Source organism: Harpia harpyja, chromosome 5, assembly GCF_026419915.1.
Source record: "Harpia harpyja isolate bHarHar1 chromosome 5, bHarHar1 primary haplotype, whole genome shotgun sequence".
Taxonomy (NCBI): Eukaryota; Metazoa; Chordata; class Aves; order Accipitriformes; family Accipitridae; genus Harpia; species Harpia harpyja.
In genome coordinates, this window is record NC_068944.1 from 75,461,409 (window position 1) to 75,479,534 (window position 18,126).

An 18,126-nucleotide genomic window follows, 5' to 3' on the forward strand; every position below is an offset into this window, starting at 1 on the left:
CACTCCCCCCCACCCAGTGGGATGGGGGAGAAAATCGGGAGAAGAAGCAAAACCCGTGGGTTGAGATAAGAACGGTTTAATAGAACAGAAAAGAAGAAACTAATAATGATAATGATAACACTAATAAAATGACAACAGCAATAATGAAAGGATTGGAATGTACAAATGATACGCAGTGCAATTGCTCACCACCCGCCGACCGACACCCCGCCAGTCCCCCGAGCGGCGAATCCCTGCCCCCCACTTCCCCGTTTCTGTACTGGATGGGACGTCACATGGTATGGAATACACCGTTGGCCAGTTTGGGTCAGGTGCCCTGGCTGTGTCCTGTGCCAACTTCTTGTGCCCCTCCAGCTTTCTCACTGGCTGGGCATGAGAAGCTGAAAAATCCTTGACATTAGTCTAAACACTACTGAGCAACAACTGAAAACATCAGTGTTATCAACATTCTTCGCTCTGAACTCAAAACATAGCACTGTACCAGCTACTAGGAAGACAGTTAACTCTATCCCAGCTGAAACCAGGACAGTATCCACCCCTTATTCTATACCATTGACGTCATGCACAGTTCCCATACCTTTAGTTACATCCTGATCAATCATCACTTTTCCATCCCTTTAAGACATATGAGCAATGATATATATATATATGTATACACACACAGAGATATCATTCCTTTAGTTCATGGGTCATGTTCATAAAATGTTCATTGAGTTCATTTAGTTTCCGACTCTGGGCTCCATCTGTCATACCAGTCTTTCTGGGCAGGAGGGATGGTGCAAAGTCCTCTCAGTCGGTAGAGCAGAATTGGGCTTCAGTGCAGTGTGACAAGCAGGTGACATTTGGCGCAGCAGGAGGATGGTGTGCACCGTTGGATTGTTGCATGCTGGAGTCAGTTCTGGTTCCATCACTACTGCGCTTTGCTCAGTTTTATCACAGTTCTTTTCTTGCTTGATCTAAGTGATTCTTACTATAGTACTATGGATATAGCACATAATTATAGTAAGGATAATATACAGTAGCAGGGTTATATAGCAACTAATATACAGTTTAATTCTGGCTGTTCTCACCTAAAATTAAATCCCCTTGAGGCACACATCGGACTTCCCCATCTTTTCGCATCACCCACCAAGTGCACCCAGGCCCTTGAGCAAAAGCAATCCCACGAATGGGTTTACCTTTGCCTGAGGCAGGAGTAACCCAGACTGTCTTCCCTAACATATTTTTTATGTGCACTACAGGGACTTTATCCCCTTCTACAGTATGTAAAAATTCCGACTGGGCAGGGCCACCCCGATTGGCAGATCCTCTGGTGTTGACTAACCAGGTGGCTTTTGCTAAATGTGTATCCCAATGTTTGAAAGTTCCACCCCCCATTGCTCTCAATGTAGTCTTTAACAGTCCATTGTATCGCTCAATTTTCCCAGAGGCTGGTGCATGATAGGGGATATGATACACCCACTCAATGCCATGCTCTTTGGCCCAGGTGTCTATGAGGTTGTTTCGGAAATGAGTCCCGTTGTCTGACTCAATTCGTTCTGGGGTGCCATGTCGCCACAAGACTTGCTTTTCTAGGCCCAGGATAGTGTTCCGGGCGGTGGCATGGGGCACAGAATATGTTTCCAGCCATCCAGTGGTTGCTTCCACCATCGTGAGCACATAGCGCTTGCCTTGGCGAGTTTGTGGGAGTGTGATATAGTCAATCTGCCAGGCTTCTCCATATTTATATTTCAGCCATCGCCCTCCATACCACAGGGGCTTTAACCGCTTGGCTTGCTTAATTGCAGCACATGTTTCACATTCATGGATAACCTGTGCAATAGTGTCCATGGTCAAGTCCACCCCTCGGTCACGAGCCCATCTATATGTTGCATCTCTTCCCTGATGGCCTGAAGCATCATGGGCCCACCGAGCCATAAATAGCTCACCCTTATGTTGCCAGTCCAGGTCCACCTGAGCCACTTCAATCTTGGCAGCCTGATCCACCTGTTGGTTGTTTTGATGTTCTTCAGTGGCCCGACTCTTGGGTATGTGAGCATCTACGTGACGTACTTTTACAACCAGATTCTCTAGCCGGGATGCAATATCTTGCCACAGTGCGGCAGCCCAGATGGGTTTACCTCTGCGCTGCCAGTTGCTCTGCTTCCATTGCTGTAGCCACCCCCACAGAGCATTTGCCACCATCCATGAGTCAGTATAGAGATAGAGCACTGGCCACTTTTCTCTTTCAGCAATATCTAATGCTAGCTGGATGGCTTTCACCTCTGCAAACTGACTCGATTCACCTTCTCCTTCAGCAGTTTCTGCAACTTGTCGTGTAGGACTCCATACGGCAGCTTTCCACCTCCGATGCTTTCCCACGATGCGACAGGATCCGTCAGTGAACAGGGCATATTGCCTCTCATTTTCTGGCAGTTTATTATACAGCGGGGCCTCTTCAGCACGTGCCACCTCCTCCTCTGGCAAGCGATCCCAGCTGCTTGGCTTCCCTACCTTCTAATTCCAAGCTATTAGCCCCATTGTCCCAGCATCGGAGGAGCCAGGTGATAATATGCTCACCTATACGGCGGCCAAAATCTTTTCGCATATCCCGCAGCTCACTCAAGGATAGGGACCGGGTTATTACCTCTGGTTCTGCCTCTTCCTCCTGTTCCCGTGATGACCCTGGTTCGCCTTCATCCTTCGCTAAGCGAACTGATTTTTTTGTATATTTCTTTTTCTGTACGGGGGCAACTGATACTGGTGCAGGTTGGTCCACTGGTTCAGTTGCAGTACCGCTCGCCGGGTCTTGGATAACCGCAGTGTCTGTTGCCAAGGTTTGGGTAGCTGCTGTGCTCGTTGCTGGGGCTGGAGGGACCTCAGTGCCCGTTGCCGAGGTTTGGGTAGCTGCCGTGCTCATTGCCGAGGCTGGAGGGGCTGCAGTGCCTGTCACTGAGGTTTGGATAGCCACAGTGCTCATCGTTTTGTTGTTAGGTCCAGAGACCTTCTCTTCCCCTTGAGGGTACTGAGTGGTGTCGAACAGGGCTCGATAGGCATGGGCCAGGCCCCAGCACGTTGCAGTAATTTGTATCTCTCTGGAGCTGCCGGGGTGACAGCATACCTTTTCCAAATATTTTACTAGTTCTTCTGGATTCTGCACTTGTTCAGGGGTGAATTTCCAAAACACTGGAGGTGCCCACTTTTCTAGGTACTTGCCCATACTACCCCACACACCCTGCCACTCATAATTATCCAGCCTTGGGGCAGATCTCTGGGTGATTTTCTTAAATAGTTGTTTAACCTTAAATGAGAGCTGAACCACATTCAGAAGCATGCTAATTCCTAGCAGTAGGGCTAGGACCGTGCTGGTCCCAACATCCCAAGAGTATTCAAATTTTTCAAAATTCTCAAACACCATTGTAACTGGACTGAGGGAGAAAGGAGAGGGGAAGAAAGGTATCCCACCCATAGACTGGTTTTCCAAGGAGGAAAGGTAAATGGTATAATTATTAATAGTTTCCCACAGATGGCTTCCACAGTATAAAGGTGACAATGCTGGGTGCAAGTACCGGATTAATCCCACAGCCGACGACTTTATCATACCATAAACCAGTGTTATACAATACATCAAAGCGAAAACCTTAATCCACCTCCCACGGATGATAAGCAGCAGAAGAGGGACTACATACAGCAAGCGAGGTGATACATAACAGAACTTTAAAAACCAGAGCAACAACTCTAAGAACACATAAATCAACATAATGACCAGCAACTATTAGACCGATATAATGAATGCTTATAACAAATTTGTTTTAACAAGCTCTGGTCAGGTTTGTCGTTATCTCAACCCTTCGTGCCCCACGTTGGGCGCCAAAAAGGACTGTCGTGGTTTAACCCCAGCCAGCAACTAAACACCACGCAGCCGCTCACTCACTCCCCCCCACCCAGTGGGATGGGGGAGAAAATCGGGAGAAGAAGCAAAACCCGTGGGTTGAGATAAGAACGGTTTAATAGAACAGAAAAGAAGAAACTAATAATGATAATGATAACACTAATAAAATGACAACAGCAATAATGAAAGGATTGGAATGTACAAATGATACGCAGTGCAATTGCTCACCACCCGCCGACCGACACCCCGCCAGTCCCCCGAGCGGCGAATCCCTGCCCCCCACTTCCCCGTTTCTGTACTGGATGGGACGTCACATGGTATGGAATACACCGTTGGCCAGTTTGGGTCAGGTGCCCTGGCTGTGTCCTGTGCCAACTTCTTGTGCCCCTCCAGCTTTCTCACTGGCTGGGCATGAGAAGCTGAAAAATCCTTGACATTAGTCTAAACACTACTGAGCAACAACTGAAAACATCAGTGTTATCAACATTCTTCGCTCTGAACTCAAAACATAGCACTGTACCAGCTACTAGGAAGACAGTTAACTCTATCCCAGCTGAAACCAGGACAGTCAGCATAACACTGGTTTCAATTTCAGTTACAAAAACATTAGCGCTCTCATTTAAAACAAGATGAGGAAGCTAGGTTCTCTCTGCTCTGCTAAGAGCGCCAGTCTTGCTCTCCCAGAACATTGATAAAATCCACCTCAGATATAGTTTAACAAAACAATTCAGGGGTAACGCTTTCCTGCTGCTGTTTACACACCAAGATTTTAAAAAGCATCTTCAGTCTATTCCTTTGGGCTAAGTTTTGCTCACCTCCTCCTACCCTTTTATGCCTTGCTACATGAATAGCAGCTGTTGACTGACAATTTCAGTCTTACAAGGAAAGTAGGTCTCAGTCCTCTCCCAGAGCACCTCAGGCCCCCAGATTAATCAGTCTTCATGTAACACTGCAAGAGCCTGCCAGTCAAGCCTAAAGTGTCAAGGCAGCCAGGTGTCCTAAAGCTAAAGAGAATAGTTTAATAGCCTATATCCTTCATAGATGGGAGTCCTGGAAAGCAAGTCGTCCCCAGCTCTAAGTGGGTTTTAAGAGTTTTATTAGTTGTCCACATTGTGGACACCAACTTCCCATCACCTATATGTTGAGATTCATGTTCGAGCAGACTATGTGCCAGTAAGAACCAAACCAAGGTCAGAAGCAGCTCCTATGCCAAACCAAATCATTACCCAATGAAAGCCTTGTGTCCTGATGCTTGCCAGGAACAAGTTTGATGAGAAAACCTGGCTGCTCCTCCTGAGTTGTTATAATGCAGTATGCCAGTTGCAGCCTAAATGACTTTACAGTACTTGTTGGAAATACCAGTACTAAGGGGCTTTAGTCAAGCTACTGTGAGCCAGTCTCCCTAAGATGGCAGTTCACAGCACACAAACCACTGACTCAGACTCTGCAGTGCTCCAAAGCCATTGCTGAGATGCCCAAAGTTCAGCTTTTAACTTTAGAGGCAAATTCAGTCTCCAGCAACTCTATCAGAGGTCTAGATGTAATAGTATGAACTCAGCTCTTTTTCATGCAGAGTATCTTATTCCACTTGGAGTGAACTGTGATACAGAAGCATAATAGAATAACCAGTTTGTTCAGGATAGCAATAATTATTCAGTGCTTGGATTCAAGAGACCCTCACAGTCCCAGCTGGAGGACATAATATCCTTTACCAGTGGAAGTTCTGGGTGGTTACTCCAAGTAGGGCTGTGACCCAAGTGCAAGATGTGTGAGTAACTGATAAGCTGCTGACCATACAACAGTCACCTGACCAGCAGCAGCTTACCAAAAACATGTAAAGTCTTTAGTTCACAGCACAGAGCTCACAGTTTAACACTGTCTGCTTCCAGGCTTGGTTTCTGGACTGTCCAGCATCTCCTGTCTGGAAAGAAACTCTCAAACTGAAACACCAGCTATCTGTCAAGCTAACAAATGGTGTCACTCATCCTGACAGCAGGCATTCTGCTTCAACTTTCTGGCAACTGGATTTGCCAGAATCATTTGTATTTTCAGCTTCTGTACGGCAACTTAAATACACAGCTCTGCTTGAAAGTTTATTGGACTTGTTAAATAGCAGGAGTAATGCTCTACTTAGGGAAGTATTGTTTCAAACACTCATATCGTTTTAGCACTGGTATATTAAGCCAAGTGACAATCATTGTACTCTGTATTCCCCGAATTAACCACACTGTTGAATGGAAGCTGTTTAGTAAGGCTGACAGTGTGCCACAAATTGAAAGACCAGGAGCTTTAACAGAATAGTTATCAAATTGGTTAAGCCTTCTCTAGTGGCAACAACTGCACACAAGGCTATGCCATTGTCAGCACAGTTTTGATGAATCTTATGGCTATAGCTGGAATAGGTCACAGGCTGGGATCTTGCAAGTATTACAGGTAAAGGTCATGGGACCAACCCTTGCAAAACTAAAATGCAGCACAAAGTTCTTCATGTTACCAGTTAACTCTGCAAGCTGCTAAAGCTTCCCCCTCCATCACATGATAGCCTCATCACTTCCACAGCAGCTCTCCCAGCAGATCGACTGGAAAGCCCCATTTCAACTCAAGTAGCTTTGCCTTTGTTCAGCAGGCTTTTACACTAACCATCACATTAAAGTCAGTTTGAAGTGCAAGTGAAGCTTGTTTTTATCTCAGTCATGACACCACCATATGTGCTCAGTTGCTCAACACACACTGCTTGATCATTTGATGCAAGTATTTTAGTGTGGCTTTTACTGGTAGGAGTAACACTAGAGGTACAGACTGCTAGTTAAACTCAAAAAGAGTTTCTCATGACAGGCAATGTGAAAGGATTTCATTGTTTTTGCCTAACATGCAAGTAGAGGTGCCCACAAGCTGTGAGTGAAACTGGCTACCTACTCTAGGAGTTGAAGCTTGAAGTCATGAGGTGTTCAACTAAGAACAACAGCAGTACATCACAGGCAGATTTTACAGATTGAGACAAGATCACATGCTACCATGTAAAGGAGATGTTTATTGCTTAAAATCAGTGTCTGCTGAAAGTACAGAAGTGTTACATGCAACTGTATTCACAACTGCAAGCATTATCTAGCAGCTAGCAGGTCATTTCAGCCACCAGCTTCCCACCTAGGCATTTAACATGCCTCTCAAAGCTTAAGCATCTTTTCTACACTACTCAGTTGGCAGCACATTTGTACTTCAAGAAGGTTTTTGAATGTAAGATACAGTCTCACTGGTGAAATACACTGCAAGTACCATCCAATGTTAATATTCTCACAGCTTTTAGAAATGATCCATTTAAAACAAGTTTATACAAGGATAGAGGCAGAGTCCACACATTCCAGCCTTAGCACACAAGCAGAGCAATATTAAATTACCAAGACCTAACTTTCTAGCTGTCAGTGAATCCAGGACTGGAGTGAGTTTAAAGGTAATTAACCTCTGATGTCACAGTCTTGTGAGATGGGTCCAAATTCAGCCTGCTTTCTCTAAGCTCCTCAGAGCCTGTATTTCCACATGGCAGAATAAAGGCCACTGGTTCAGAAAGGCCCTCAGATAGGCCACACACATGCTTCAGTGTGAAAAATTAAGGTCACATGTACTCAGACATACAAGCATGTGTATTGTTTCAGAGTTATACCATGCTTCATTGGAAGCCAGGTAAATATTTCACCTGTGTTGCCCCACTGAAAAGGCACACGAACAAAGTTGCACTTCATGAATATTGTTGTAACATGACGCAGAAGGCATAGCAAGTTCACCAGCTATGTCAGTCTTCTAACCACCTTCTCACCGCTAATCAAGTACACCTCCAGCAGAAGACATCCTCCCTTGTCAGCTTAAGGCAGTACAATACAAGTGTATTTAGAACAGACTGAATTGCTAAGTCACATTTCAGCTTTGAGGGAGAGGATTGCTTTCATTTGCAAGCAGTCCCCATAGCATCCAAACATGATCATGTCAGCAGATACTGCTCATTCCTTTCGGTGACAAACTCCCAGAGAACCACAGGTTCCGGCAGGAGTTAACACACATTACGCAAGAGGGTTATCTATAGAACCATACGTTTTCAGTTTTACTGAAGGTGCCTCAGTTGTACATAATTGAGTGCAAGAACTGCTATCATTTGCTTGCTCAGAGAGGCATGAGCCAACCCATGTAAATTGGCCTGACATTACAAATAGCAAACTAAAATAGAAGTTGTTCCACTGATCCCATCCATTACATCATGGAAATTGTTATTTTGTCATGAAAACTCCCTTAAATACCCAATTTAATCTCATTAATACGGGAATGAAGCTCTCATTTCCAAGACAGCAGCTGCCACTACCTCTGACAGACACAGGAGCTCACAGATGTTTTTGGATGCCTCAGAGACTACTGGATGCACTTTTAAGAGCTTAAGGTAGTGTCAGCTTTTCAAACTTACAGTAGAAAGTACTTCTGGAAGCATTTATAGCCAGAGTGTCAACTAAATACCTTAATCTCTTGTCTGAAACTCCTTTATTTAGGAATGGAAAAATTAGGCCAGTTGAACATTTCAGCAATCCAGTATGATCCATTAAACAAACCAAGCAAGAAAGACCTTATCTTTTGCAATACTGCTGTGGGGGAAGAAAGCATACACAAGCTATGTCAGTGCAATCACATCAGCAACCACTTCTGCCAGATATTTATGAAAAAGCCTGACTTCTAGAGGAAAACAAAGTATTCACCTGCTCACTCTTTGAGCTCAAACACCTGCTCAAGCCATATTTCATTAAATCTTTTAGCAGTACTATCTGATCAAGGCAGTGGAACATGACACAGATCACACTGGAACAGTTTTTACAGAGCAGTAAGAATATATGCTGTAACAGCACAATTTTCTTCTCCTAAATCCTCATAACGTTGCAGTTATCCGTCTGTGCTCTGCACTCACAGTGCTGCCGATCCCTGTAGGTCCACTTGCAACATCTCTCCTTTCCTGAAGGAGGAATCACCTCTTCTGTCCAACATTCAACATCCTGCAATATCTTCCCTATCCTTTCCCATTTGTAATTCGCTGCATTAGCCAAGTTCTAGCAACATTGATTCACTCACTGCACCCAGTGCCAAGTCAGAGCCTTGGCTAGATCTTTTCCTCCCCTCCTTTTTTCCTCTATACATAGAGGATACTGGAGGCCAATCACTACAACAGAAAACTGCCCCACAGGGAGAGAGTATTTTTCAAGGTCAAACACAGTTTCTGCACCTGCTGAAGGTGCTAAATTAGGGCATCTTAGAGTTGCAAATCACTGATAACACGATCTTTAGGAAAACTGCAGCTTTCATGGGAGATTTAAGTGCTAAGTAATTTCTTCCCCCAGTACTCTCCCACCATCATATCAGACTAGGTGAGGGTGAGACTCAACTGTTTTATGGTAAAACACTAAGATCAAGTTACAGATTAAGTGTGGAATTATTCACATTGCAGACTAGTGAAGTTTAAGTCTGAAAAGCTACACTAATTTCCATCTTTGACCCCTCTGTCAAGTCCTCTTCCAGCATACTCACCACCCAACTTAATCCCAAAGGGGCACTCGACCACCTTTCTCATCCCATCTTCACCTCATTAGGATTCACTATCAGAGACACCCCAATCAAGCCTCTCTAACCCCACCTTACTCATCATACCATTCCTTCCTCATCCCTTCCCAACCTCTGCAGCCCCACACTTTCTCTGGCCCAATCCCTCACCATAGAGCTCAATCCTTTCCAATTTCCACCTCTGCAGCCCTATGTCTCCCTCACCTCGCTCTCTCCTTATTTCTCAATCCCTTTATCACCTCTCCAGCCTCACACCTCCCTCACCCTAAAGCTCCTCACCCTCTTCCCATCTTCACAGCCCCAAACCCTTCCTCACCTTCTCCAGCCCCTCGCCCCAAACCCTTCCTCACCTTCTCCAGCCCCTCGCCCCAAACCCTTCCTCACCTTCTCCAGCCCCTCGCCCCAAACCCTTCCTCACCTTCTCCAGCCCCTCGCCCCAAACCCTTCCTCACCTTCTCCAGCCCCTCGCCCCAAACCCTTCCTCACCTTCTCCAGCCCCTCGCCCCAAACCTCCCCAACCGCTCCTTACCTTCGCGCCCCCCCCCCCCCCCCCAACCCCGGGCACCTCTCACACCTCAGCCGCCCCCCGCCCCCCCGAAGCCCCTCGCCCACCGGCCCCCTTACCTGCCCCCGGGTCTCCCCCTGCACCCGGGACCTGCTCCGTGCGGCGGGGGAGGCGGCGGTGCCGGGAGGTGGCCGCGGCGGCCGGCGGGGAGGGTGGGGGGAGGGGGGGGAAGGAGGAGGAGGAAGAGGAGGAGGGAGGGGTGAGGTCACTCACGGCGGCACGAGCGCGGCGGGCGACACCGGGCACCAGCGGCCGCTTTATACCGGGCTCCTCGGAAACCGTCTCTCGCTTCCGCTTCCGCCCCCCTCCCCGCGTCGGGGGTCATGAATATGCAGCGAGGGGGCGTGGCCGGGGGTAGGGGCGGTGGCGGGCGGGGGGCGTTGCTAGGGCGACGGGCGGGCGGGCTACGGGGGCGACCGGGCATCCCCCCAGGGCGCGGCCGGCGGCGCTCCCACCTGAGGTGAGGGGAGGCGAGGCGAGGCGGGGAGGGCAGCGGGCGGCTGCCGGGGGCCGGTCAGGTGTAGCGGCCGTTCCCGCTGTCCGGGGTGGGGGGAAGGACGAGCCCGCCGGCACCTCTCCCGGGGCCGAAGGGGAGCTCCTGGGCGGAAAGGGAGCCCCTTTCCGCCCCGGGGGCGGTTGGAGGCCGCCACCTGATCTGCCCCCACCGAGTTTGCGTGCGTTTTCCACAGAAACTCGGCGGCGACGTGGCGCTGAGCCCCTTGCCCCTGTCCGAAAAAGTTGTGTCAGGTACAGCTCCAAACTAACAACGTGGAAAGTGCAGGAACGGATGCCCTTCCCTACCTGAGATACCCCAAACGCGTTGGCCCCAAATTACCAAAATTTTCCTTCGTCGTGAGGAAAAATAACACCTTTTCCTCAGGTTTGGCCACACGCGAGGTCCCATCCTGCCTCCCCACCTCGCCTCTGCTGAGGCTGTGAGACGACTCTCCACACATCCAGCCCAGCGCTTCAACAGGGTGTGCCGTGCCAGGCAACCATCGCATTCATCACGTCTACAATGTACAACGCTCAGTATACAACGTGCGGTGACCTCCAGGAAATTACAACGCTTCGGTCCTGATTGCAGCCACAGTCCTGCCGCATTGTAAGCACCCCCTGCAAACTTGCTATAAAAGACTGCATTTTTTTTAGCTCAGACGTGTGGGTTTTTATTCCCAGTTACTTACGTCTCCTAGCCTTAATTGTGCTGACAGCATTGGGCAGGGTAGCGTAATATTTAATTTTCATTACTTACATAAACTGGGGATGCATAAAGTAGTCTGTGAGTGGCATGTAAAAATGCACATTACGTTACGTAAGTGTAATTGTTTTCTGTTTCTTGACACGCCGTTAACTGTATATTCCAAAACAATTTTTTATTATTGTGAACTTCTTTCTCTGCAGCTCATGAATAAATAAACCACGAAGCATACCAGACTTAAGAAAAAGGAAAACCACAGAAGGCAAAATGGAAGAACTGTAGACGTCTATGCACTATTAAAAAGCAATATGAATCTTGAGTCTAACAAAAATACTGCAATTGCAAGCCCTAAAGAAACAACAAAAAAAAAGGCATTAATCTTTTATTCTAGAATGCTATTATCAATATGTATTTATTTTTAGGCTAATTCAGACCAAGGACTGAAAAGTGCGCGTGACCACAATCATGCACAACTCACTAAATTAACCATCCTCTGGTGAGGATTCCCAAAGTCTATTCAAAGAATGATGGGGTTTTTTACATACTACTGATGTTTATAAATATTGTAATGATATTGCTAGCTTTTTGGAAAAAAAAAAAAGTGGCAAAATAATTCTCTTAATTAGCCAAATGGTAAAGATAAAGGTACCATACCGACAATAGCCCAGTGTAACACCTACTCTTGACAGTAAAACAACATCCATTGTATCACAACTGAATGTATGTAGTATAGCTTAATAAAACATTAAAGTTTGTTCCACAGAAGAAACAAAATATACCTATATTTATAGTAGTAGAAAAGTCTAATGACTTGTGGTAACAGAAAAGATTTTAGTAGAAATTATATGAGACTCTAACACAACTGAAAACACCGAGAAGGGATCTCAGGATGTGGGTGTAGTTACAGCTTCCAAGATGTGCTTCTTGTTATCCATAGATTTGTGGCAGCCTGGGCTACCTGATGTTTTGACACCTCGCTTTAAAGTAACTGAAAAAGATTACAATTTTTTTGTCCTTTTGTTGCCTGCTGTTGTGGTGAAGCGTGGTCCTTACCTCACCGTGACATTTTAGACCTGTTCTGGCAATGTCCAGACATGTCCAGACGTGTCCAGATATTTCTCCATTGTATTTCTTCATGTGTTTTTCGCTTGAGAGTTGTTAACTGTCAGCCCTTAGCTGAGCCTAGAGTCAGAAAGGGTAATTTTCCATAAACCAAACATTTTAGTTTAAAAAATCCAATTTTTTATAACGAGAGTGAGGGGGTGGAAAACATAAATCCAAGGAAACAGACCCACCTTTTCCCTCTGAGGTTCTTACTCAACTCCAAATATTTAACCCATAATAAATAAACGCATCCTCAAGTCTTGGCAGGGGAGAAATGAGTGTCAGTCAAGAGACTAATGTGCTGTCCAGACGTGTGCTGCGTTTGCCTGGGAGAGGGACTGATGTTTGTGGGACTGGGAGAAAAGCCCCTAAACTGTGGTTGGGAGTGAGGTTGGAGACACGCTTCGCTTCCCAGCTTTTGTGAGGGTCAACCTTTAGCAGGTCTCTCCTTGGCAGGGTGGTGTTTGTGAGTCCTGTTCCTTGGTGCATCCCTAGGCAATGTGTAGCGAGTTGAGGCGCTTCAGCGAGAGCTTTCCCTAACGAAAGCATTCAGAAGTCACCTTAAAATCTCTTTGTGACTCTTATTATGCATGTTTCCATTTTGTGAGTCACGTAGTTGGAGAAACCCCCAAGGTACTGATCCCTCACTTATCCTTGCTTCCACTGGGTTGTTTGGCATGCACTACCAAGGACTTTAAAAAAAATAAATCTACGGGACCTCTGAACACTGGAGAGCAATATCCTGCTCTAAAAGCCTTGCCCTTTGTCTCGGCATAGAAATCGGAGCAAGGGGTCTTCCCTTTTTAATGAGATATGTTAATTAACCAGACAGCAGGATCATCAACAAGCTGCCGTGAGTTCTCTCTACTCCATTTCACAGGTACTTGGCTTACAAAATTGTTATGAAAATTTACCATCCAGCCAAGCCAAACAAACAACACCCCCAACGTTATTTTACATGCGTGTCAAAAGAAATAACTTGCCGCAGGCAAAGCGGGTGAAGGAATTTTACAAGGCTGCGTCTGATCCTCCCTCTCCCCTCCCTCAGACAGTTAAAGAAATGTTTGTATGATGAAAGGGGTAAGGGAGCAGAGGACAGCTGGTTAGGAATTAATGAAATGTTTGAGCATTATCATGCGATAATGGATTTAGCTGACTGTTTGCCAGTGTTCAGATGTAGTGTGAATTGCTTTATATGAAACGCGGGGATTCCTAGATTATCCAAACCTCATGAGACTGTTGCTGTTCCTAAACCCTTGAAACTGTGACTTTAAAAAAACATAGTTCTTCATCGGGATGGACAAAAGCCCATGGGATTGTTTTGACTTGTTTTCAGACTTAATGTTGTTTGACACAGCCAACTCTTAGAGGTGTCTCCTAATGGGGAGTGGCCATGGGTTTGGGAAGCCTGAGGCTAGACTTGAAGCAAATCTGAGAACCCATAAGCCTAGGTGAGGTCTCCCAACCAGGACACTTGTAAACAGGACATGAAAAATGAGTCTCAACTTTTGCACATTTCGCCTGTAACTTATCCCCAGGGTATCTCTCACAAGGGGTGAGATATCTGATGGGAAACCTACGCTCTGGGCTTGAAACTGCTGTCTGTCCTTCTTCCCAGCCTCCCCCAATATATGCTGTCATTAAGCTGGAACTTTAATGGCTGTGTAAAATGGCCCATGTCCCTTGATGCTTCCTGCCTGTCTCCCCCCCCCCCCCCCAAATACCAAAACATTGGGATGCTTCTGGTTTCTGCCTGCCAGATGAGAGCTGTAGACTTGCCGCAAGCCAACCAAAGATATTTTGTCTGGACGCAGACGAGTCTTAAGAAGGCCTTATGGACAGCAGGATACCATGTGTGAGTTTGTGACTGGGACCCAGACAGGCAGATTTGCTGGTCAATTTAGGTTGCCTGTGGTAGCCAAAATTGACTTTGAATTCCGAGAGCCAAATGGCTTCAGGCAGGACCTGCAGATATGGAGTGTGACAGCCCTTTGCCTTTGCCCAAAGTTTACCTCTCTGGAGCCAGTTGGCTTGTGTCACCCTAGAGCAATGTCAACAGTCCTAAGTAAACAGGGTGGTGCAGGTGTAGGGTCTCTTTGCCTTTCCCCTGGGCTGAAACCTGGAGTAAAAGCAGTAGCTATACCTTCCCACACCATCCCCATACGGAAAAGAAATAGCTCATGGTGGAGACTCAAGCTGATAGCAGTTATGTCGGCAAGATGCTAATACGGACTGTAAGATGCATTTGCTGCTGCTGCCACTTGTGAGGTCTCATCATGAGTTAATGCCTTGAAGAATGAGAGTTCCCTATCATTATTTTCCTGGTTTGCACAGCTAAAAAGTGGTATTAACAGCTGCAAAAATTATCCTGCCTCTTGAATTTATGTGGTCTATAATTATCTTCACAATAAAACTGTGAGGAATTAAGCTCCAGTGCAGTTTATAGTTGACAAGGGATGACTTGACAGGCCTTCAAGAACTGTGGCTTTCAGTCCACACTTAAGTGCCAAAAGCAGTTAAAATGCTGGTAGACAGCATTTGAGAACAGCAGGGCTTGTTCATTTCAGTCACTTCTTCCCTTGCAATGGAGAGACCAGAACCTCTGTTTTTTATGCTATTTACTCTTTCTGTTTCTCCCCGCTTGGCCAATGAGTTGAGATTAGTCACTTTTCCTTCCGAGCTGCCTCATACTAAACCATGACTATGATGTTTATGAGGTTTCCATTGCTGCACAGGGATATTTGTACTTTGGTCTCTCTGTTTTTACTCAAAGTCAAATTGAAAAATGGATACATATTCATGGTATTGGGTTTGCAAAGAAACAAAGTCCTGAACCAAAGCCTGAAGTACAGGAGGCTGATTTTCAAGTGACTTCATTCACTTTAGCCTTACCCTGGTGAAAGCTGGCCAGTATTATTGCCAATTTACACTGGTGAATACAGAAAAAAGACCAGTTAGTTTTCTGGCTGTACAGGCTCCTGCAGCCTGTCGGAAAGCCAACTTTACTGAAGTTTCACCGGAGAGATCTTGGTTCCTTAATGCTTTCTCATAACAACACAACATTTCATGGATTAATTCATAGATGATAACCAGTTGGGCTAGTCCAGTGCAGAATAAAATACCGTATTTTATCTGGTCACAACACAAATGCTTAGTCTATAGCTCTAGACACTGAAACATGACCTCTAGTTAACTAAGCATTTACCCTATTCACACTGCCTTCTTGTTTTGCAGCCTTTTAGCTACAGCTGGATTCAAACTATGCAGGTGTTATTGGGCACGTCTGTTTTGATCACCCAGGTGGGACCTGAAGCCTCTATAGCCTTGCTGGAGGACTTGCTTTACTCTTTGCTCTGCTAAGGCCTGTTACAACCACGTGTTGCAATTTATCTCATCTTTCCCCTTGCCTAATCGGTCACATACCTAATCGATGTTTGCAATATTCTGGGTCCCAGCATAGACAGGATTTCAAATTGTTTAGCCCTGTGTCATCAAAAGTGCATCTGCAAAACCAGCAGCGTTCTCTGTATTTTTGGAAAATCCTAGGAAACAACTCAGAAGGAGCTACACCTAAGCTGGTGACTTCTGCAGCTATGACTCAGTGTTAGCAGAGGTCCATGAGCAGTCACAAAAATAGACGCTGTTGTGCTGACTATTTTCAGGGGTTTTTTACGTTCCCTTGAAAACATGAGTAACACTCACCTGGGTGATGGAAAAGTGAGTTGGATTGGCACTGGTTGGCAATGGGATGGAAAATTAGTATGTAAAGAACCTAGTGATTAAGATAAGAAAAACAATGTTAAGAGTCTTAGGTAAAGCCAAGTTTTATAGCCCTCAAGCTTTTAATTGTGAAATTGTTGGCTCTCATTTTGTTTCTGAAATAGAAATCTATTTAAATGACTTAAGCAACCCAAGTTTCAAGAATAACCACGAGCAGACTGTTGTTGTAGTTGTGACCGAGAAACTGAAATTAATTGGGTGAATACTTTTTATTCTAATTGCTTGAATTTCCAGACACAACCAAACAACTGCAGACTCCAAAGTGTTTCGTATGAAAGTAATTTTAAACTTTGAGGAAAAAATAAAATGCATTTACAAAGTCCAAAGTTGATTGGAGTGGAAATAAAAATCCCCAGCAAAATACTGAGATTTTTTTAGGGTTCTTTTAATCGCTCTCCCCCTAAGATTTGGATGAAAACTGACAAATTCAGTTTTTGGAATTAACTTAGAACAGTTGTGTTCAACAATTTTTCTCTTTTCCTAGAACTGAATATCAGCCCAGTCATCAGTTTTCATGCAGTGTTTGATTTGGGGAATTCCCTCTACCTGAAGCACAGTGTGGATACTGCACACTGCTGTTCTTGGGGTCTAGTTTCACTTCACAGCTAAAATGATTTAAAAGCTAGTTTCTCCCCAAAGGAGAAGCTTTTCCTTTTTCATCTCCCGATTGTATATGCTCAGGATGAGTCAGTTCATCTATCTGATTTGGTGGGAAACCCTACATAAAAAAAGGAGTAGTTTTCTGCTGGATAAACCACATTGACTCATGTGACAGTCCTAAACCTTGTTTCAGCTTGCAGAAGCTGGCAGATAATGGTCAGGCCCTTTCACATAATATTGTCTCTCCCAGGGTATCATAGAATCGTAGAATCATAGAACGGTTTGGGTTGGAAGGGACCTTTAAAGGTCATCTAGTCCAACCCCCCTGCAATGAGCAGGGACACCTTCAACTAGATCAGGTTGCTCAGAGCCCCGTCCAACCTGACCTTGAATGTTTCCAGGGAAAACCCTGGAAACCACCTCTCTGGGCAACCTGTTCCAGTGTTTCACCACCCTCATCATAAAAAATTTCTTCCTTAGATCTAGTCTAGATCTGGCCTCTTTTAGTTTAAATCCATTACCCCTTGTCCAAGAGACCCTGCTAAAAAGTTTGTCCCCATCTTTCTTGTAAGCCCCCTTTAAGTATTGAAAGGCTGCAATAAGGTCTCCCCTTCTCTCCTTTCTCTTCTCCAGGCTGAACTACCCCAATGCTCTCAGCCTTTCTTCACAGGAGAGGTGCTCCAGCCCTCTGATCATTTTTGTGGCCTCCTCTGCATCTGCTCCAACAGGACCATGTCTTTCCTGTGCTGAGGACTCCAGAGCTGGAGGCAGTACTCAAGGGTAAGTCACCCTCCAGTTCTCACTTCTGACTTCTGTAAAACCAGCTGCACTTTCCAGTTCCTTCTCAAGCAATTTCATAATCTTCCTCAAACACTTCCCAGATCTTCCCAGGGCTACAACTCAACCTGCTGGAGGGGGACCCAGAGGTGGCACTGCTCTTTTGTAGAGCCATATGTGTGAACACTGTGCCAACAGCAAAGAAACCCGGAATGTAATAGAGACGTGCTTTCCTGCTGCTTTTCTCACTTGGACAATCCTATCGGTTCAGCAGCTTCTTTCCTTACTTATAAAAGGAACCTGGCGACTAAGCTCCTAAGTACCTCAAAGACCCAGGGCTGCTTTGGTAGGACCAGAAGTTCTGTATTACTGTTTTTTTTTCTCCTATTATTAGTGAATAAAATGCAGCAGGGAATATTTTCTGAATATGTCAGAATAGGAATAGAGATCCTTTCTCCTTGAATGGGTCTCAGCCCATTTTTCTGGACTGGCAATGCATTTATGCTGGGTGCAGATGGATGCTCTCCATAAGGATGTCTTAGCACTGACCTGGGCTGGAGCACAGAAGGGCAACAGAAGCTCAGAAGGTGACTATTTGGAGATTATTTACACCCTTGAGAAGAGACTCGAGATGTATGGCTT

General features: G+C 45.6%; 1 protein-coding gene and 1 long non-coding RNA gene across 6 annotated transcripts in view; one reads left to right on the forward strand and one right to left on the reverse strand.

Annotated features, from left to right (window-relative positions):
• SLC45A4 (solute carrier family 45 member 4) overlaps positions 1–18,126 on the reverse strand; it is a 94,308-nt gene that overhangs the window by 61,843 nt on the left and 14,339 nt on the right. For 2 of the 5 annotated variants that reach the window (XM_052787691.1, XM_052787692.1), the window contains exon 1: positions 10,082–10,309. The exons of 2 other annotated variants lie outside the window; for them this stretch is intronic. The gene's annotated coding sequence lies outside the window, so the exon portion shown is untranslated. Of the gene's footprint in view, positions 1–10,081; positions 10,310–18,126 lie in introns of those variants that run through there. One more of the 5 variants, XM_052787695.1, reaches the window with a different exon arrangement.
• LOC128142064 (uncharacterized) lies at positions 10,519–12,005 on the forward strand. Its single transcript, XR_008235253.1, has 2 exons — positions 10,519–11,127; positions 11,427–12,005. It is a non-coding gene; the product is annotated as an uncharacterized LOC128142064 (long non-coding RNA).